Source organism: Musa acuminata, chromosome BXJ1-3 (genome assembly GCF_036884655.1).
Source record: "Musa acuminata AAA Group cultivar baxijiao chromosome BXJ1-3, Cavendish_Baxijiao_AAA, whole genome shotgun sequence".
Taxonomy (NCBI): domain Eukaryota; kingdom Viridiplantae; phylum Streptophyta; class Magnoliopsida; order Zingiberales; family Musaceae; genus Musa; species Musa acuminata.
The window spans coordinates 21421826-21445636 of NC_088329.1; positions in this window are offsets into that span (position 1 = coordinate 21421826).

The following is a 23811-nucleotide window of genomic DNA, read 5'->3' on the forward strand; positions in this document are numbered from 1 at the left end:
AACAAACTCCCCCTATCAATATGCCATATTGATAGAAACTCTTAGATTCAAAAATCTAAGCAACATGTCATCATAAACGGAGTTAACCTTAACTCCCAGAGTTTAAACAAACTCCCCCTATCAATATGCCATATTGATAGAAACTCTTGGATTCAAAAATCCAAGTAACATGTCATCATAAACTTATGCATAACATGTCATGTCATCAACATACTTCTCCCCCTTTGTCATCAACAAAAAGGAGAAGTACCACAATCAAGTGTTTGTGATATAAGTTTAACTCATTGCATGAAAAACATAATATCTATTGTTACCATCATGCAAGTTTGCTATCATCAAATGGTAAGATATCAACATGTAAAATTGCGATTCAAGTTCTTGATATCTTAACATGATATGACATTCATAGCACCTATTCATAATCTTCAAATATGGCACTCATAGTATCAATTTATATATTTTTCCCCCTTTGTCATCAACAACAAGGAGAACGATATAAGCCAATTTTAAATATAAGTGCGATGCCATAAGTTGGTTCATGACATGGAGATAGCTTTTATTGCTTCTTCCTTTTTATTTGTTATCTTTTTACATGAAGGAGGAAAGCCATATGTGAAGTTCAAATCGATAAGATATTAAAGCACACTTCATTTTTGCAAGGATTAAGATATGTAAGTGAGTCAAATCCTTGTATGTAAAAATATCTTCCTTTTATAAGAGGGAATCATCAAATATGTTTCTCGAAAAATATTTTTCACATGATAAGTGCATTTGCTAGATGATTCTATATGTCAAAGATCAATGATGTGAATTAAACTTGATATGACATATGCTTGTTAAGTTCGGAAGAGGATAATGTATCAAGAAAATCCAAAAATGAAATTTGACACTTTCATACATTCGGACAAGGTTTTACTAGAGATATTCAATTACAATCATGAAGGTAAAACATGCTTATTATCATGAAAATTTTTGTATTCAAGCACATAATTTCCAACATGTAATCATGGCAAGTAATTGTGTAAAATCATTATGGCAATCAAGTGATTTGATCATTCAATCAAAAAAGTCCGAAAAATAAATTTAACACGTTTAATCATTCGGACATATTTTTGCCATAGATTTTCAAATATAATCATGAAGATAAGGCATGCTCATCATCATGGTAGTATGATAGCAAGTTTACCATATACAAGCTAGCAAAAATTTTCAGCATTTTAAGGCCCGCAAGCTTGAAATTTTGAGATGTTCAAGAAAGCAACTCTTGCTTCTTGAAATATAAGTTTTGCTAGATGTGCAAGTTGACTTTTTGCTTCTTGAGATAGGCAAGATAGCATTCCTTGGTGATGTTCAATATAGCTAAGTTCTACATCATGCAAGCTAGTGAATCTTATAACATTTTAGAACATGCATAATCACCAAAGCATCATAAATTTTAATGATGTGCAAAATTAAAAATTTTGCATGATTGCATTTGTGTGTCTTGAGATTTGCAAGATAGCACTTCTTGGTGATGTTCAAGATAGCAATTTCTTCTCTTTTGAGAAGTGCAATTTTTGCTTTCTTCTTGAATTGTGCAAGCTAGCTATCTCCCCTTTTGTCATTGTCAAAAAGAAGGGAAAAACCCTTTACATCAATTTTTAAATCATGACAAAGGTTAGTATCAATCTCATTTGTACATCATTATATTTTCAAATTAAAACATGCACATTTTCAAAACATATAAACTCATTATTATATGCATGATTCCAAATCATCATATTATTTCAATCATTGTTTCACTCATCACTATAGCTTATCATGCATAATATGTAAAACCATCTAACATGATATAAACATTTATTTATTTAATATTTTTTTTAAGCATTCATGATACACATCATACATTATCATAATAAAAATCATATGCATCATTCCAAATCATAAATATTTCAAATCATCATGGTATTAATTTGTCACATTGCATCCTACCATGCATGATCGAAACTTCTCATTTGCATACATAAAAAAAAATTCATGAATATCTCATGCATTCATATCATCACTTGAGGAATATTGAAAAGAATTAATTGGGTGATGAGATAAATATTTCATGAACACAAAGAATTGCATAAAAATCATATCATGAATACAAGGAATACAAGTCACAATCATTCAAGAGAAAAATCATCATTCATTTTCAATTCATTCAATTTGATAAATTAAGATCATGATTTTGATAAAACTCATTTCAAATTTAAATCATCAAAATCATTTTTATGGCTCACAAAATTTATAACATAAATAGATTCATGATTTCATACATTTTTCCCTTTTTAAGTGTTTCATTTTAAGTGGTCGATTTCATGTTAGCATGCCTTTTCATTTATGAAAACATGCATCAATCTTTTTTTAAAGCCATTGTTATTATCATGAAAATCGATAATCCATAAATATCATAAAATATATACTCATTAATCATAACTTCAAATTAAACATGATTTCATATACTCAAAATCGAGAAATAACAATGGAAATCAACATGATACACATTATTACTTCTCAACCACATATAGCATGATTTCATAAGGTATTTTTAATCAAAATCATTTTGTTTATCATAAACATGCGATTTTCATGATTATTTTCAAAATTACTAGAATGATAAGCATGATTCCTAATTTTTTGTATTTTCATTATAAAATTATTAAACATGCAATTTTCAAGAAAATTAAATAAAAAAGAAAAATGCATTATGAAAAGCATTATGTAATTTCAAAGTAAATTAAAGGCATTTTGATTACCTCAGCGTCGAAAGGCGTAAAGGCGTAGTTTGCCACCTCGCTTTTGATGATTTTCTCCTCGTCTTCGAAGGAGCTCAATTCATCCCAATTTTTGTTCTTCTTCTTGCGTTCAAAGCAAGTAGTTCCGTTCTTTTTACTTTTAAATTTTTGTTTCATTTGTTGTTTAAGTTCACCATCACTTGAGCTTATGCTCGAGTGGTCTTCAAATGTTCTATGTCCCAAATCCTTCCTGTTCTTTGGAAGGTGGTTCTCAAGTTCTTCACGTGCATTGCACGTCATTTCATATGTGATCAACGAACCAATTAGTTCTTCAAGTGGAAAAATATTTAAATCTTTTGTTTCTTGTAAAGCCGTTACTTTTGAATCCCACTTCTTAGAAAGAGAACGCAAAATCTTGTTCACAAGTTCAGAATTCGAAAAATATTTGCCAAGAGCTCTTAAACTATTGACGACATCCGTGAAACGGGTGTACATGTCACCTATGGTTTCGCTTGGCTTCATTTGAAAAAGCTCGAAATCATGCAGTAAAATATTAACTTTCGAGTCTTTGACTCTACTAGTTCCCTCGTGCATGATTTCAAGAGTGCGCCAAATATCGAAAGTCGTTTCGCACAAAGAAACCCAATTGAACTCATTTTTGTCCAAAGCACAAAATAAGGCATTCATAGCCTTTGCGTTTAAAGAAAAATGCTTCTTCTCTAAATCCGACCATTCGATCATTGGAAGAGAAGATTTCGAAAAACCGTTTTCGACAAGATTCCAAAGTTCAACATCCATAGAAATAAGAAAGATCCTCATTCGGGTCTTCCAATAGGTGTAGTCCAATCCGTTAAACAACGGTGGACGAAAAACCGAAAAGCCCTCGCCATGAAGAGCCATTTCTCTCGGGTGTAAGTCCGAAATGAGAAATAACGGGCTCTGATACCAATTGTTAGGATCGAGAGCACTAAGAGGGGGGGGGTGAATTAGTGCAGCGGAAATCTTTCAGCGATTAAAAACGAAAGCTGCGTTCGTTCGATAAAAACTATTTTGATGCAAAAGCCGATTCTAAGATTACTTATGATTAAGTACAGTTTACGTCTAAACACAGTTTGCGTCTAAGCGCAGTTTGCGTCTAAATGCAGTTTGCGTCTAAATGCAGATTGCGTCTAAGCTCAGATTGCATCTAAGCGCAGTTTGCATCTAAGCGCAGTTTGCATCTAAACACAGTTTGCGTCTAAGCGCAGTTTACGTCTAAGCTCAGATTCGGAAAGATCTGAACTTAGACACTCGTTCGTAAAAGTGCAGAAGGCTGTTTGCAGTTATAAATGAAATCAAAATGTAAACGTAAACTGCAAAGAAACTCGTTCGTAAAAGCGCAGAAGACTGTTTGCAGTTATAAATAGAATCAAAACGTAAATGTAAACTACAATGTAAAGATCGTACGAAAACACCGATTTATGTCTGAATGCAGATTCGGAAAGATCAGAACTTAGAAACTTGTTCGTAAAAGCGCAGAGAGTAGTAGCTATGTAGGAGGTTTGCAGTAATGATAAAGTGCTCAAAATAAAAGCAAACCAGAGATTTAGAGTGGTTCGGTCAGTCTTGACCTACTCCACTTTTGGCTTCCTCCACCGACGAGGTCACCGACGTCAACTAGAGGCCTTCCTTCAATAGGCGAAGGCCAACCACCCTGTTACAGATTCACTCCTTAGGAGACAACCCTTACAGAACCTTTCTCTCCTCTCTTTACAACTCAAGACTTGAAGAATAGAAAGAGGAGAACTTTTAGACTTTACACAAATTTGAGCTCTTAGAATCACAGAAAAGATCAAGAATTCGGTGTAGGTCTGTATCTTTTCAGTGCTGAATGGGTGGGGTATTTATAGTCCCCAACCCAGTTCAAATTTGGAGCTCAAAACGATCAAATCCCGGAATTCCGGGATCAGGCGGTTGCACCTACTGACTGGGGCGGTTGCATCGCTTGGCAGAGCTCGAAGACTGAGCCTCTGGGCGGTGCTACCTCTGTCAGGGGCAGTTGCACCTCTCTGCCAGAGCTCGAAGACCGAGCTCAGGCTGTTGCACCGCCTGACTGGAGAGGTTGCACCGCTTGGCAGAGCTCGAAACTTGAGCTTTGGCGGTGCTACCTCCTGACATAGGAGGTTGCACCACCCAGTCTCGCTCGGAGACTGAGCCCTGGGCGGTTGCACCTCTTGGCTGGGGCGGTTGCACCGCCTAGTCTCGCTGGGAGACATAGCCTGGGCGGTGCTACCTCCCTGCTTGGGCGGTTGCACCTCCCACATCAACCTGGGTCCGAATGGGTTGAACTATTCGACCCAATTTGAGTTCTTCTGGGGCCCTATTGCCCCAGGATTAAGCTAATGGGATCACCTCCCATTTCTAACTTAATCAATGTGCTAACTACGATTATTTCCTAAGACAAATTCTGCAGCTTGCTCCGGTGCGTCAATCGCTTCTTTCGGCGAGTTTCCGGCGAACTTCCGTCGATCATCCGATGAACCCTCGGTGATGCTCCTGCGGACTTCCGGCAAACTCCTGGACTTGCGACGATCCACTTGGCAAGTTCCGACAAGCTCCTTTGGCAAGCTTCTGGACTTCTCGGATTTGTTCCCGCAGAACCTCCGACTACTGTCCGAACTTCCGTCGAGCTCTCGAACTCCAACGTGATCATTGTCATGACTCCGGCGCAACTCCTGCTGCATGTCTTACTTTCATCGTAGTTAATCCTGCACACACAAAAACAAAAACTTCGATCGAGACAATTAATCCTAAGCAATTAACCAAGTTGTCCGGCATGTCATTGGTCCCTCGACGCTTCGTCCGATTCTTCGGCGCATCGTCCTTTCCTGCAGCCTATTGCCCAATCGGCCAGTTGACTCCGCAACTCCGATATCCTTGGCACAATACCCGCTCTTCTTGGCCCGATGCCCGAGTCCACGACCCGAAGCCTTCTGTCGATACGTCGACCGATCCACCGGCCCGACGTCCAATCTTCTGACATGTTCCTTCGGCACAACATGATGTTCCTGCTTTAATTGTCTCATCCTGATCGAAGCACCCTGCGTCACTCAAAACGCAGATTAAATCATAAACATATATCAAGTAGTTTCATCATTAAAATACGAGATTCAATAGCAAGAACCATGTTGAATGAATATAGTCTACCCAAATATTTTTGGGCCGAAGTCGTAAACACAGCATACTATGTCATGAATAGAGTTCTAGTAAGGCCCTTACTCACCAAAACTCCTTATGAGTTCTGAAACAACAAAAAACCCAATATTTCATATTTTAAAGTTTTTGGGTGTAAGTGTTTTATCTTGAATGAAAAAGATGCCTTAGGAAAATTTGATGCTAAATCCAATGAAGGAATTTTTCTTGCCTATTCTTCTATTTCTAAAGCATTTTATATATTTAATAAAAGAACTTTGATTATAGAAGAATCTATTCATGTTGTTTTCAATGAGGTTTTTGAAATTAAGAAAAATGATTTTGATGATGATGTTAATTTTGATGCTGTGAATTTAAATGAAACCCTTTCTCCATCTAGCAACTTGGATGCATCTACTTCCGAAACATCCTTACCCAAGGATTGGAAGTATGTAGATGCTCATCGTAAGGAGCTAATCATAGGAGACACATCTAAAGGGGTTCAAACACGTTCTTCTCTTAAAAATTTTTGTGCCGACGTCGCTTTTCTCTCCTAAATTGAACCTAAATGTATTGATGAAGCCATGAAAGTTGATTCATGGATTATCGCCATGCAAGATGAGTTAAATTAATTTGAGAGAAATGAGGTGTGGAAGCTTGTTCCTAGGCCAAATGACCATTTAGTTATTGGTATTAAATGGATCTTTAGAAACAAGCAAGATGAATATGGTATCATGGTTAGAAACAAGGCTAGATTAGTGGCCAAAGGTTTCAACCAAGAAGAAGGTATCGATTACGAAGAAACCTTCGCTTCTATGACTCGATTAGAAGCCATAAGGATGCTCTTTGCCTATGTTAGTAGTAATAATTTTAAGTTGTTTCAAATGGATGTTAATAGTGCTTTTCTTAATGGCTTTATTTCCGAAGAAGTTTATGTTGAGCAACCTCCTGGATTTGAGAATGATAGTCTCCCTAATCATGTGTTTAAATTAACTAAAGCTCTCTATGATTTAAAACAAACCCCAAGGGCTTGGTATAAGAGACTTAGTTTATTTCTTATTAAAAATAATTTCTCTAAAGGCAAGGTCGATACTACATTATTTATCAAAAATTTTAAAAATAATTTTCTTATTGTTCAAATTTATGTTGATGATATCATTTTCGGTTCTACGAATGAATCTCTTTGTGAATCATTTGCTAAAAGTATTAGTCTTAAATTTGAAATGTGTTTAATAGGGGAATTAACATTCTTTTTGGGCTTACAAATCAAACAACTAAGTAATGGTACATTAATTAGTCAAACAAAATATGTCTTAGATTTGCTAAAAAGGTTTAATATGGATAGCTCAAAGGCTATCAACACTCCTATGAGCACCTCCACTAAGTTAGAAATTGATGAAAGTGGAGAAAGCTTTGATCAAAAAGCTTATAGGAGTATGATAGGAAGCTTACTTTACCTCACCGCAACTAGACTAGATATTATGTTTAGTGTAGGACTTTGTATTAAGTTTCAATCTAATTCTAAGATATCTCATCTTAAAGCAGTTAAGAGAATACTTAGATATCTTAAAGGAACCATAAATCTAGGATTATGGTATCCAAAATCTGAAAACTTTGAGCTAATTGCTTATGCTGATGCAAATTTTGCTGGATGTAGACTAGATAGAAAAAGCACTTCAGGAACATGTCAATTTTTAGGACACGTACTTGTTTCTAGGACTTCCAATAAACAAAATTCGGTTGCACTATCTACAACCGAAGCCGAGTACTTTGCAGCTAGTGCATGCTGTGCACAAGTTGTATGGATGAAAAACACTTTAGAGGATTATAAGATTCATCTTAAAAATATCCCCATAAAATGTGATAACACTAGTGTAATATGTTTAACCAAGAATCCCATTCAACACTCTAGGACAAAACATAGTAATCACTTTATACGAGATCATGTCACTAATCATGATGTAATCCTAGAATTTATTGATACAAAACATCAATTAGCCAATATTTTTACAAAGCCTTTAAGTGAAGAACAATTTGATTTTATTAGAAGAGAGTTAGGATTATTAATATGTCTGAATGCATGAATTTGTTAAATTTTATTTTTGGACTTTCTTGATTCGTTGATCAATCACTTAAATTTTGTACTACGAATTTTACATGATGATAAGATTGTGTGCCTCAATATCATGTTTACTTTCATAATTATGATTGAATATTAAGAAGTTTTAATCATACATCAGATTCTTAATCTTTGAGTATTACAAAGCACCAATGATTTTGCCTCATGCAAGTAGTGATGAAAAGGTATGACAAAACACTTTATAATTGCATGAATTTGATGTATATTTTCTTTCTGAACTATCTTTCACTTAATGTATTTCTTGAATGGAGCTTTCATGAGTCTATACCATTTCAAGTTGATTTTTGATACATAGAAGTCATTGACAAATGCATCTCTCGGATTTATTTCTTGTGAGTTTTTATTGAGAAATGGATTTGAAATGATGATTCTTTCACATGAATTCTTTCTTAATTAAGGAAGAATTTTTTTTGAGATGAACACTTGCAAGGATTTAATTTCACATAAATATCTTGATCCTTGTGAAAAATGAAGCATAATTTAATGAAACTCTTTTATCGTTTTTAACTTCATTCAAAGTTGGTTCTCAATGGTTTTCCCCCCTTACTTTCCTCCTTCATGTGAAGTTTTAATGAAAAATAAAAAGAGAGACGATGATGGAAGCCATCTCATTAAATATTTATAACTTTTAATGTGAGAACTTTTGAATGATATCATGTCATGAATTCTTGAAATATGATTTATATGAATTTCTTTATAATTTAAAATATGACATGAATTTTTACCACACTTGCATTTATTGTTGAATCGTTCTCCTTTTTATTTTTGTTGATGACAAAGGGGGAGAAATAATACCAAAATATGATAAATTGATGATAAATGTATACAATTTATTGATGATAAATGTATGCAATTTTACACTTGAAAAGGTTGCATGTTAACTTTTCTTCATTATGATAAGATATCTAGAGCTTAACTTACAATTTTACAAATTGATATCTTAGAATGATGAATTGCTCTGTTTGTCATCCTTCATTATTAGAAATATAAAGACTTGAAAATAAATGTCATTCCTTGATATCAAGTTAGATCATGATAGGAATCATGATGTTGTTAGGATCGAAGCGGCACTAAGAGGGGGGGGGGGGTGAATTAGTGCAGTGGTGAAGTGCGATAAACTTTTCACGATTTAAACACTTTTCGGAAACTTCGTACGATAAAAGCAACGTTTTCATTCTAAACCGTTTCGATTGCGTTTTAACTTTAAGAGATAAGCCAGACGGAGACAAAGCAGTATAGCATTAAAGTGCAAATGGTTTGCAGTAATATAAATGACAATAAGTAAATGCAAACCAGAGATTACGCCGATTTTACAGTGGTTCGGTCAAATGACCTACATCCACTTGCGAGGCCCCTCTTCGATGAGGCTCCCACCTTCCACTAGCAAATCTCTTGAAAGGGAAGGGTAAATACCCCTCTTACAACTTTTACAAGCGGTTCACTCTCTTACAGATTTTCAACAAGAAAGAAGGAGGTGAACACTAGCAAATTGAAAACAAGAAAGGCAAAGACTCTTCTAAGACTTTTCTCTCAATCACTTGCTGCTCAAAAAGTTGTTTTCTCAGCTGAGACTTGAGGGGTATTTATAGGCCTCAAGAGGATTCAAATTTGGGCTCCAAAAATTTGAATTCTCTTATGTTCCCGATGCTGGCGGTGCCACTTGTAACATCCCCCATTTTTAAAAATTTAGTAAAAGGTTTGTTTGTAAAAATAAGGATTATTTAATAATTATTTTATATTAAATGATATTATATTAAAGGTTTATGGCTAGGGACCTAAAAGTAAATGTTAGAAGTTTGATATAATTTATGAAAGATTCAGATTTAAGTTAGAAAAAAAAATATATATATATATATATAGTGGACATGTGTCACTAACTAACATAAGGTTGGTGCCACTTATTTTTGCTCTAAAGATGACACCTAGCCCCTTTCATGCATGCATGACACCTTGCAACTTTTGTATTAGCCAAAACCTAAATAATTAGATGAAAGGTTAAAGAAAACAAACCTGAAGAGTTGCAGCCAACGTGAGTTTGAAAGAAGAAGAAGAAGAAGAAGAAGAAGAAGAAGAAGAAGAAGAAGAAGAAGAGCTTGAGGTTTTTCATCAATTTTCTCACATTTGGGATTCAAATAATTTTAAGTCAAGTGTTCTAACCCAATCCCACAGTAACCTTAATCTCTGTTTTCATTTTTATTCTGTAAAATTTGAAAGATTTCAACCGGGAACCAGACCTTCTTTCGTTTTGATATAAAGTTATGAATCTGTAATTTTTCGGTAATCTGACCTCTATGCAATGTTTCGGTCATAACATTTTGTAATAAACTCTGATTTAGACAAAACCTGTTCCATTTGAAAGTAGACAAGAAATCTTTATTTTGGTATAAAGATCGAATGATTTGGAGTTTAAATGCCTACTAAGACATCTGTTTAAATTAACCCTACAGATTCTGCAAAACAGGGACCGAAATTTCTGACCTCCTGTTGCTTAACTACTTATAACTTTCTGTTGTGAACTCAGATTCATACAAAGTATGTTTTATTCGAAGCTAGACTCAAAATGCTTTCTGTATATACCTGATTTGAAATTTTTGGAGTACAATTGCTAACTGAAACATCTGCTTTCATCGACCCTATGGATTCAGTAAAACAGAGCTAATATTTTCAGACCTTTCGCTGCGAAATTATCTGTAACTCCCGGTTGTAAATTCCAAATCTTGTAAAACTTGATTTGAATAAAACTAGATTGACAAAGCTTTCTAATGACACCTATTTTGTATAAATTGGAGCATAATTGGTTATCCAAATAGTTCATACAATGTTCCTATCAAATTCTGCCAGAATCGAGCTTTGGTCGATTTCGGCTTTCCTTGTTACTTTCCTTTGGAAATCGATTTTGGCAAAAACTCTTACTTCAGTTATGCTTTACATTATTATGTTAAATTCCTGTATACTTTAGTCCTTTATTTATTTGTATATCTGCAGCTATCATCTAAAGTTCATGTTTGCATCGTAATTCGGCACATGCATCCCATTGTTCCGCATTTGCTTTTGAAATGTGCCTCTTCCAGTTTCATTTCGTTGGCCATTGTATTCACCTAACTTTCTTATTTCAATTGAGCTATATGTGATTTCTTGAAATCCTTGTATGCTCTTGCTATTGCTTCCTTTCAAATCTGAATATACTTGTGAAAGATTATTGCTTACTTCGGATTGACTCGTAAAGGCACATGTACGCTTTGTTGTTCCGCGTGTGCTTCCGATATATGCTGCTTATTGTTAAAACTGTCCTCTTGTACTCTGGTGTGTGGGATTGTCCGGACCCTTGCCAGAAATGGTAAAGGATATGCGCTTGTTGCCCGCTATGTGGGATCCCGCTATATGGGATATGCACTTGTTGCCCGCTATGTGGGTATGTGCTTAGAGCCTGCGATGCTCTACCGGCCCCCTTTGACTTCACCTAGACGTGGGTGGATGGAGCTCCCAGACGTGGGAGACTTTTGTCAGGTGGTCATTCAGAAATGGATGAATCACATTCTGACTGAGATCCCACTACACCTTCTGTATGTTTGATATGATATCCAGAGCTTTGATTATGTGTTTCTGTACATGCTTTGGATAAGATTGGTATGTTTGCATCGTCATGTGACATTTGAGCTTCTATTCATGTTTTGTTCTTTGATATATTTATGAAATGTTATAAGTCTTTGTTATACCTTGAAAACTACCATATGTCATCGATATGCTCCTTATGCCAATGATATGCTCCAATTACCTTTCCTCGATTGTATGAATAAAACGTGCTTCGAACGATATGATATTGAAATTCTGCATTCAAACAAAACATGCTACTGTTTCATCTTGTATCTCTGCTTTGTATTTTGATACCTCATTTGTTTGAAAACTGTCCTCTTTGCTATGGATATGTTAGTCATTTGTTGAGCTTTATATGCTCACCCCGTTGCTATATAAATTTTTCAGGATAGCTTATCGCTCACTAAAATGTGTAAATTGGGTTGAGGCAGTGGAAGACTAGAAGATTTTGGGGCAAATATTTTGTACTTGATAGGTTGATGTTGTATAAGTTCTTTTTGAGTGTAATGAAATATCAATGACAAATCTAGATTGATGTATCTTGTAAATATTTGAAATGTATCTCTTATGTCAGGATTTTGGAAATGTTAAGTCTAAACTGTGTACTGATATAAACATGTAGTACATGTTGGCTTTGTGAGTGCATTAACTGCTGCGCTTATGGATTTATGATATAGTTATGGTTTAGTTAAGTTGAGTTTTGGATTTTAAGAATCATCTAGTGACATGATGTATGATTATAGACTGTACAGGTTTTGTGAATTGTGGATTGTAGAGGTGAATGACTTGAATGTTTTTCTTAGTGACCTCAAATGTGTGATTGGATTCTGGATTGTTTGTTGAATTAAATATTATTAATCTTGAATTAGGTTCACACCTCCTGAATGAGAATTATATTTGGGAGGGGCGTGATCAGAGTGGTATCAGAGCATGGTTTGAGGTTCACTGAAATATTTGATTTGTTGACATGCAAAATATATTGAGGTCTAGTGAACTATAGTGATTGGTGAAAATTTTCTTTGATGCATTTTTGGAAATTAGGATGACGAGGACATTTAGTTCTCCTACTTCATCTGCTTTTGATTAATGAAGTACGATAAAAGGGTTGATCGAGGATATTAAATCAAAGTAGCGCAGTAGAAGCGTGGTGAACCTAATACATTGGTAGTAGAAAAATAGATGATGTGATTGGAGAAGATATTTGATGTACGAAATTGTTCTGATGATCAAAAGAATTTCTAGAGATCAAAAACAGGAATAGCAAGGACAAGGTTACTAACAAAAAAAAAAAAATTAGAAATGAATTAGAATGTGATAACAAGAGGGTCAAGACATCATCGATTTAAAAAGTGAAGTCACCACAAAAGATTTAATCCTGTGTACGATGCGAGTTAAATTATGAAATAAGTTTGTATTTGTAGGTGACTGGAGCCTATTTTGCTTGTGAAATTTTGGATCATAAAATAAAAGATTGCCCTTTGGACAAGAAGAAAGAATCACTGTCTTATAAATCATCAGCCCATGTCAGAGTGTATGTTATCGCGGAATATGATTCTAAAGCTTTTGAATTAGTGGTCGAAGGTACTATTCATGTTTATGAAAGAATGCAAATATTTGTTTGACCATACGTCTCATCTATGATTTGATTCGTAATATTTTGCTCATCACATGGGCATTCAACCTAAACCACTGGATTATATGCTATATGTAAATATGGCTATTGGGGATTGTTTGATAACAAACTCGATCTGGTCATCTTATTTGATTTCTATTGGAGAACATGAACTTTTTGCTGATTTGATTCTCCTAGAGATCCAGGGTTTTGATATTATACTTGGCATGGATTGACTATCTTCCTATCATGCTAGTGTTGATTGCTATACAAAAATAATTACTTTCTGCATACCAGATCAGCCTATATTTTACTTTGAGGGTATTAGGCATGATTTGCCTCCTTGCTTGATATCAGCACTTCAAGCTTATCATTTTATGCAGAAGGATTGTTTTTGTTATATGGTGTGTGTGTAAAGGAGCATTCAAATCAAGAAACTCACCTAAATGAAATTACAGTGGTCAAAGAGTTCCCTGATGTATTTCCAGATGATTTGCCTGGTTTATCTCCAGATAGAGAGGGTGAATTTACTATTGATTTGGTCCCTAGGACAACCCCAATATCTAAGCCTCCTTATAGAATGGCACCACTCGAGCTAGAGGAATTGAAAAAGCAACTACAAGAACTATTAGATAAGGGTTTCATTCGACCCAGTGTTTCACCATGGGGTGCTCCAGTGCTATTAGTTAAGAAGAAGGATGGAACATTAAGACTTTATATTGATTATAGACAATTGAATCAGGTGACCATAAAAAAACAAGTATCCCCTACCCAGAATTGATGATTTGTTTGATCAATTGCAAGGTACACAAGTATTCTCCAAGATTGATTTAAGGTCAGGTTACTATCAGTTGAAGATCATGAAGGAGGATATTCCAAAAACAGCTTTTAGAACTCGATATGGTCACTATGAATTCTTAGTGATGCCTTTTGGTTTAACTAATGCCCCTGCAGCTTTTATGGAAGCTGTTGTTAAGTGGGAAGTACCAACAAACGTGACAGAAGTTAGAAGCTTCTTGGGCATGACGGGTTATTATAGGAGATTTGTGGAGGGATTTTCTTGAATCACTCAACCTCTCGCCAAACTCACTCAAAAGAATGTGAAAATTGTATGGGGTAATGATTGTGAGCAAAGTTTTCAAGAGTTAAAAAGGAGATTGACTAGTGCCCCTATTCTCACTATTCCAAGTGGTGATGAGGGATTTATGGTTTACACTAATGCCTCAAGAAAGGGTCTTGGATGTGTTTTGATGCAAGAAAGGAAAGTGATTGCTTATGCTTCTAGACAACTAAAGAGTTATGAACTGAATTATCCAACTCATGATTTGGAATTGGCAGCAATTGTTTTTGCTCTAAAGATTTGGAGGCATTACTTGTATGGACGAACATTTGAAATCTTTACTGATCATAAGAGTTTAAAGTATATTTTTACTCAAAAAGAGTTAAACATGAGACAACGGAGATGGATAGAACTTTTAAAGGATTATAATTGTACCATTCGTTATCACCTGGGTAAAGCTAATGTTGTAGCATAGGCCCTTAGTAGAAAATCTACAAGTTTTATAGTGACTTTGGTTGTGAAGCAATGGAAGTTATTAGAAGAGAATTATGATTTGAATGTTGAGAAAAGGGCAAGACTCAATGATATTAATGGCCTCCATCCAAGTGCAATCTGATCTCATTCAACAAATTAAAGCACGACAACTACGTGATCGACGCTTGATCTGCTTAAGGAATGAAGTAGAAAAGGGATTGAAACTGAATTTTCGAGTTTCAGAGGATGGCCTATTGAGATTAGGGAATAGAATATATGTTCCAAATGACTCAGATATCAAAAATCAAATCCTAAGAGATGGTCATAATTCAAAGTACACCATGCATCCTGGTAGCACTAAGATGTATAGAGATCTCCAAAGTCATTATTGGTGAGAAGGCATGAAGAAGGAGATTGCAATATATGTTTCAAAGTGTTTGACTTGTCAGCAAATCAAAGCAGAACACCAAAGACCTAGAGGTTTGTTGCAACCTTTAGATATTCCTTAATGGAAATGTGAATGTATTGCCATGGACTTTATTTCAGGACTACCCCGAACATCTAGAAAGCATGATGCTATTTGGGTTATCATTGATAGGTTAATGAAATCTGCACATTTCCTACCGATCAATATGACTTATTCTTTTGATAGGCTTGCAGATTTATATATATAAATGAAATAGTAAGACTTCATGGTGTTCCAAAGGAGATAATCTCTAACAGAGACTCCAGATTTCTATCTAGATTTTAGAGAAAGTTACGGGAATCTATTGGCAATAAAGTCAAGTTTAGCACTGCTTATCACCCTCAAACTGATGGTCAATCAGAAAGAACCATTCAAACACTTGAGGATTTGCTTCGAGCCTATGTTATGGATTGGAAAGGTGAATGGGATAAAGATATCTCTCTTATTGAGTTCACTTACAATAATAGTTATCATTCAAGTATTCAGATGGCTCCTTATGAAGCTTTATATGGGCGAAAGTGCAAGACGCCTATATGTTGGGAAGAAATTGGCGACAGAAAGTTATTAGCATCAGAAAAAGTACAAGAGACTACTGAGAAAATTCAACTTATAAGAAAAAAGGTTAAAGACAGCTCAGAGTCGTCAAAAGAGTTATGTTGATAACAGAATATGAAATATTGAGTTTCAAATCGGAGATTTTGTATTCCTAAATGTCTCCCCTTCTAAAGGCATTGTAAGATTTGGGAAGAAAGGAAAGTTAAACTCAAGATTTATTGGACCTTTTGAGATTCTTGAGAGGGTTGGTTCTGTCGCTTACAGGATTGGCTTGACACCATCATTGTGCCATATCCATGATATGTTTCATGTTTCAATGATCAGAAAGTATATACATGATCCCTCTCATATCATTAAGTATGAGCCGATGGTGATTGATAAAGACTTGTCTTATGTGGAAGAGCCCACTCAGATTGTTGATAAAAAAGAAAAGATCTTGAGGAATCGGGTTATCCCTCTAGTTAAAGTGATCTGGAGATATCATTCTGGAGAGGAAACAACTTGGGAGCTTGAGGAAGAAATGATGAAAGCTTATTCTCATCTTTTCGTCGAATGAGGTATGATAAATTTAGAGGACTAAATTTTTTTTTTAAGGAGGGGAGAGTGTAACATCCCCCATTTTTAAAAATTTAGTAAAAGGTTTGTTTGTAAAAATAAGGATTATTTAATAATTATTTTATATTAAATGATATTATATTAAAGGTTTATGGCTAGGGACCTAAAAGTAAATATTAGAAGTTTGATATAATTTATGAAAGATTCAGATTTAAGTTAGAAAAAAAAAAATATATATATATATATAGTGGACATGTGTCACTAACTAACATAAGGTTGGTGCCACTTATCTTTGCTCTAAAGATGACACCTAGCCCCTTTCATGCATGCATGACACCTTGCAACTTTTGTATTAGCCAAAACCTAAATAATTAGATGAAAGGTTAAAGAAAACAAACCTGAAGAGTTGCAGCCAACGTGAGTTTGAGAGAAAAGAAGAAGAAGAAGAAGAAGAAGAAGAGCTTGAGGTTTTTCATCAATTTTCTCACATTTGGGATTCAAATAATTTTAAGGCAAGTGTTCTAACCCAATCCCACAGTAACCTTAATCTCTGTTTTCATTTTTATTCTGTAAAATTTGAAAGATTTCAACTGGGAACCAGACCTTCTTTCGTTTTGATATAAAGTTATGAATCTGTAATTTTTCGGTAATCTGACCTCTATGCAATGTTTCGGTCATAACATTTTGTAATAAAATCTAATTTAGACAAAACCTGTTCCATTTAAAATTAGACAAGAAAATATTTATTTTGATATAAAGATCGAATGATTTGGAGTTTAAATGCCTACTAAGACTTTTGTTTAAATTAACCCTACAGATTCTGCAAAACAGGGACCGAAATTTCTGACCTCTTGTTGCTTAACTACTTATAACTTTCTGTTGTGAACTCAGATTCATACAAAGTATGTTTTATTCGAAGCTAGACTCAAAATGCATTCTGTATATACCTGATTTGAAATTTTTGGAGTACAATTGCTAACTGAAACATCTGCTTTCATCGACCCTATGGATTCAGTAAAACAGAGCTAATATTTTCAGACATTTCGCTGCGAAATTATCTGTAACTCCCGGTTGTAAATTCCAAATCTTGTAAAACTTGATTTGCATAAAACTAGATTGACAAAGATTTCTAATGAAACCTATTTTGTATAAATTGGAGCATAATTGGTTATCCAAATAGTTCATACAATGTTCCTATCAAATTCTGCCAGAATCGAGCTTTGGTCGATTTCGGCTTTCCTTGTTACTTTCCTTTGGAAATTGATTTTGGAAAAAACTCTTACTTCAGTTAAGCTTTACATTATTATCTTAAATTCCTATATACTTTAGTCCTTTATTTATTTGTATATCTGCAGCTATCATCTAAAGTTCATGTTTGCATCGTAATTCGGCACATGCATCCCATTGTTCCGCATTTGCTTTTGAAATGTGCCTCTTCCAGTTTCATTTCGTTGGCCATTGTATTCACCTAACTTTCTTATTTCAATTGAGCTATATGTGATTTCTTGAAATCCTTGTATGCTCTTGCTATTGCTTCCTTTCAAATCTGAATATACTTATGAAAGATTATTGCTTACTTCGGATTGACTCGTAAAGGCACATGTACGCTTTGTTGTTCCGCGTATGCTTCCGATATATGCTGCTTATTGTTAAAACTGTCCTCTTGTACTCTGGTGTGTGGGATTGTCTGGACCCTTGCCAGAAATGGTAAAGGATATGCGCTTGTTGCCCGCTATGTGGGATCCCGCTATGTGGGATATGCGCTTGTTGCCCGCTATGTGGGTTTGTGCTTAGAGCCTGCGATGCTTTGCCGGCCCCCTTTGACTTCACCTAGACGTGGGTGGATGGAGCTCCCAGACGTGGGAGACTTTTTTCAGGTGGTCATTCAGAAATGGATGAATCACATTCTGACTGAGATCCCACTACACCTTCTGTATGTTTGATATGATATCCAGAGCTTTGGTTATGTGTTTCTGTACATGCTTTGGATAAGATTGATATGTTTGCATCGTCATGTGACATTTGAGCTTCTATTCATGTTTTGTTCTTTGATATATTTATGAAATGTTATAAGTCTTTGTTATACCTTGAAAACTACCATATGTCATCGATATGCTCCTTATGCCAATGATATGCTCCAATTACCTTTCCTCGATTGTATGAATAAAACGTGCTTCGAACGATATGATATTGAAATTCTGCATTCAAACAAAACATGCTACTGTTTCATCTTGTATCTATGCTTTGTATTTTGATACCTCATTTGTTTGAAAACTGTCCTCTTTGTTATGGATATGTTAGTCATTTGCTGAGCTTTATATGCTCACCCCGTTGCTATATAAATTTTTCAGGATAGCTTTTCGCTCACTAAAATGTGTAAATTGGGTTGAGGCAGTGGAAGACTAGAAGATTTTGGGGCAAATATTTTGTACTTGATAGGTTGATATTGTATAAGTTCTTTTTGGGTGTAATGAAATATCAATGACAAATCTAGATTGATGTATCTTGTAAATATTTGAAATGTATCTCTTATGTCAGGATTTTAGAAATGTTAAGTCTAAACTGTGTACTGATATAAACATGTAGTACATGTTGGCTTTGTGAGTGCATTAACTGCTGCGCTTATGGATTTATGATATAGTTATGGTTTAGTTAAGTTGAGTTTTGGATTTTAAGAATCATCTAGTGACATGATGTATGATTATAGACTGTACAGGTTTTGTGAATTGTGGATTGTAGAGGTGAATGACTTGAATGTTTTTCTTAGTGACCTCAAATGTGTGATTGGATCCTGGATTGTTTGTTGAATTAAATATTATTAATCTTGAATTAGGTTCACACCTCCTGAATGAGAATTATATTTGGGAGGGGCGTGACACCGCCCAGCCAAGCGGTGCCACCGCCCAGCGCTCGGGTGCTGGGCGGTGCAACCGCCCAGCCTAGGAGGTGTCACCGCCCAGCTCTCGGGTGCTGGGCGGTGCCACCGCCTAGGCCAATTCAGCTCACTGGTTGGGCTCCAAACTTGGCCCAAACTAGTCCGAACTCAGGCCCAATTGGCCCCTACTTGGGTTATAGGATTAATACCTAATCCTAATCCTAATTAGCATGCTAACTACGAATTTAAAGACATTTTCTAAGCTATTACAAAGTCCGTAAGTCAAGACTTCTTCCAGCGAGCTTCTGGCGAACTTCCGACGGTCTTCCGATAAACTCTCGGAAACCATTTTGCGGACTCCCGGCAAGCTCCTAGACTTCACGATTTGATCTTGGCGAGTTCCGATGATCTTTGGTAAGCTCCGATCTTTCTCGGCGAGCTCCGCGAACTTCCAACGAACCTTCCGGCGAGCTTCCTAAAAACCCTTCGGCAAGCTCCCTACTCATTCTTGGCTAGTTCCGGCAGCATTCCCGATGAACCTTCGGACTTCCGTCGAACTCTCGAACTCATAATGAATCCTTCGTGCTGGACTCCGACACTTTGGTTTGCTTTATGTCTTCGTCGTTATCGTAGTTAATTCTGCACACACAAGCAAAAACTCTTCCCCGATCTAGACAATTATTATAAAGCGAATTGACATTCTGTTGCCCGGCACGTCATTGATTGGCGCTTCGTCCGATTCTTCGGCGCATCGTCCTCTCTTGCGGCTTGTTGCCCAATCGGCGGTTGACCTCCGCAACGCCGATATCCTTAGCGCAATTCCGCTCTTGGCCCGATGCCCGACGTTCGAAGCCTTCTGCCATCCAATATCCTAACGTGATCTCCTCCGGCACAACGTCAATTCCTCCTGCCTTAATTGTCTAATCCTAATCGAGTAGACCTGCATAACTCAAAATGCAGTTAAACATAAACATAATTATCAATTGGTTTCATCATCAAAATACGAGATTCAACAATCTCCCCCTTTTTGATGATGACAACTAATTGATGACGGAGTTAAACTTGACTCCCGGAGTTTAAACAAACTCCCCCTATCAATATGCCATATTGATAGAACCTTGAATTCAAACTGAATTCAAGTCATTGCAATATTCATCATGAATACTTGCAACACGTCATTATGAACTCATGCATAGACTTATGCATATCATGTCATCAACATACTTCTCCCCCTTTGTCATCAACAAAAAAGAGAAGTACAACTATTCTTTGTGTTTGTAATATAAGTTTATCATTACATGAAAAACATAATATTAAGTTTTATCATCATGCAGTTTTGAAGCTAGAAAATTTAGCAAGTAATGCATCATGCTTAGGACATTTAAGCTATCAAGTTTTAGATATGCAAGTTTCACAGCATACAAGATAGCACTTTTGGTAATGTTCAAGATAGCAAGTTCTACATCATGTAAGCTAGCAATATTGAGATGTTCAAGAAAGCAACTCTTGCTTCTTGAAATATGCAAATTTGTCAAGTTTTGCTAGATGTGCAATTTAGCATTTTTGCCTCTTAAGATAGGCAAGATAGCACATTTGCTTCTTTTGAGATAGCAACTTTTTGCTTCTCTTTAGACTACAAGCTAGCAATTTTTACAATATGTAAGTTTCACAATATACAAGCTAGCAAAAATTTCGAAAGCAAATGCAAGATAGCTTTCTTGTGTAAGCTCATAATTCTTGCTTCCTATTGCAATGTGCAAGTTGCAAGTTTTGCTTCTTGAGATTGGCAAGATAGCACTTTTGCAATTTTTGTTTCTTAAGATAGGCTAGCTTGTCACGTTCAAAATAACAAGCTCTTTCTTCTAGAAGTGTCATTTTTGCTTTCTTTGCAAAGTGTAAGCTAGCAAAATGTTTGAAAAAGTGATCAAGTTTTGCAACATACAAGCTAGCAAAAATGCCAAACTAGCAAGAGATAATGTTTTACATGAGGCAAGCAAACAATTTGGCAAATGTTACATTTGCATCTTCTCTTTTGAGAAGTGCAATTTTTGCTTTCATCTTGAATTGTTCAAGCTAGTTAGTTTGCCTCTTTTCATGATGTCCACGCTAGAAATTCTTGCTCCCCCTTTGTCATTGTCAAAAAGAAGGGAAGACTCTTATATCAATTTTCATATTATGATAAAGGTAAGTATCATTCTTATTTGTGCATCATTATATATTCAAATTAAAATATACACAATTTCAATAACCTTATTTTTCATGCACGATACCGAAAAATAAATCAATCATCATTAATAAGCATATCATACATGATACTCAAACATTAAAATTTTTAAGCATTTATCAACATGTTGATCATGATACCAAACATTCATCATTTAAAGCATTCATGATACACATCATATGCAATAAATACATCATGTACATCATTATCATAAGTATTGCATACATCATTTTAACTTTATGAATATTTCATCATTGCATGCATTATACCAAAACATTTCAAGCCATGCAAGCCATAAATACAAAGAAATCATGTCATGAAGGATAAAATCATTTGAATACCAAAAAACATGATTCATATAGTAAATATCTTCTTTAAATAAAATATCAAGAAAAATCATAGGAGTACAAAGAAGAGATCTTGTTTTAAAAGAAAAATCAAGTAATAACTCCAAGAACTCACAAGGAAAAATCATGATTCATTTAGAAAATCTCCTCTCAAGAGAATATCAAGTAAAATTGTAGAAGATCGATTAATTAAAAATTTTGATTTATAATAAAATCTCATGTATCGAATGTCGAGAAATCAAAATGATGATTTATATATAAAAAATATCACAAGTTATATTCAAGAGAAAAATCATCATTCATTTTCAACTTATTCAATTTGTCACATCAATATTTCTTAGATATGCATGATACCAAAACATGGTTTTAAATCTTTAACATATAACATGCATAAATTGAAAAGAGAAGGGAAGAATTCAAACGTACAAAGTTTTCAACCATCTCATAAACAAATGTAAGACCAAGTCATGAATCCAAAATTCCATGAATCAAAATAATCATCAAAGGTAATCTCATGTTATTCCAAGAAATCAATATAATGATTTTGATAAAAATCATTTCAAATTTAAATCATCAAAATCATCAAAATATCAACATTACTTTCAAGAGATTCAAAATGGTATACATAGATTTATCATAATAAACATCAAGATCAATAGGATAGAGAAAAATAAATTTTCAAGGAAAAAATATTTTCCTCTTTTAAGTTGTTTCAATTCATATGATTTTATTTCACTTATACCAAATAAAAACATGTATAATGTTTAAAACCGAAAGTGTAAGATTTATTACAACAAAGATTAATAAGGCACTTTCATTATGGTAAAAATCAATAATCCATAAATCACAAGATTCATATGCATAATTTTGAAATTTATTAAGCATGATCATTATGCATGACACTAAAACATGGTTTCAAAATGTTTAATATTTTCATTACATCATTATGCAATGGTTTCATTGAACATAATTTTGAATGATTCTTATAGATAACTAAAACTTCTTTAGTTTTAATTTATGTGATTGACTTTATATTAGCATGCTCAACTTTTGTTCTTATGTCAAAAACATACATCGTGTTTGAAAACCAAAGACAAGGTTTAAAAAAAATCATCAAGCCTTCCATATAAAAACCATGCATCATCATTGAAGGTTAATATGAAATCATCAAAAAACACATTCTTGCTTCTCAAGCACATATATATGATTATTTAAATCTAACATTTTATTCTATTAACATAAAACATACAATTTTCAAGAAAAATAATTATTCAAAAGAAAAGAGAAAATGCATCATGGAAAACATCAAGTAATTTCAAAATAATTCAAGAGAGTTGAGTTACTTACCTTGTAGTCGAAGCCCGTCAAAGCCCAATTCTCCGTTTCACCTTTGGAAGTTCTTGATTCATCCTTGATTGCCTTCCTCTTCTTTGGCCTCTCCCTCCGTTCAAGTTCATTGTTTATTTTAGATTTTTGTTTAATAAACTTATTAAGATTTAGTGTTCGAAGTTCAAGTTCATCATTGTCCTCATCACTTGAGTCATTGCTTAAGTGGTATTCATTTGTCCGGAGTTCCAAATCCTTCCTGTTCTTTGAAAGGTGATTTTGTTCATCATGTGCATTGTGCACCATTTCATATGTCATCAACAAACCAATTAGTTCTTCAAGTGAAAAAATATTTAAATCTTTTGTTTCTTGTATTACGGTTATTTTAGAATCCTACCTTTTTGGAAGGGATCTTAAGATCTTGCTTACGAGATCAAAATTCGAAAAAGATTTACCAAGAACTCTTAGATTATTGACGACATCCGTGAAACGGGTGTACATGTCGCCTATAGTCTCGCTTGGTTGCATTTGAAAAAGCTCAAAATCATGCAATAAAATGTTAACTTTCGAGTCTTTGACTCTACTAGTTCCCTCGTGCGTGATTTCAAGTGTTCGCCAAATATCGAAAGCTGTTTCGCACATAGAAATCC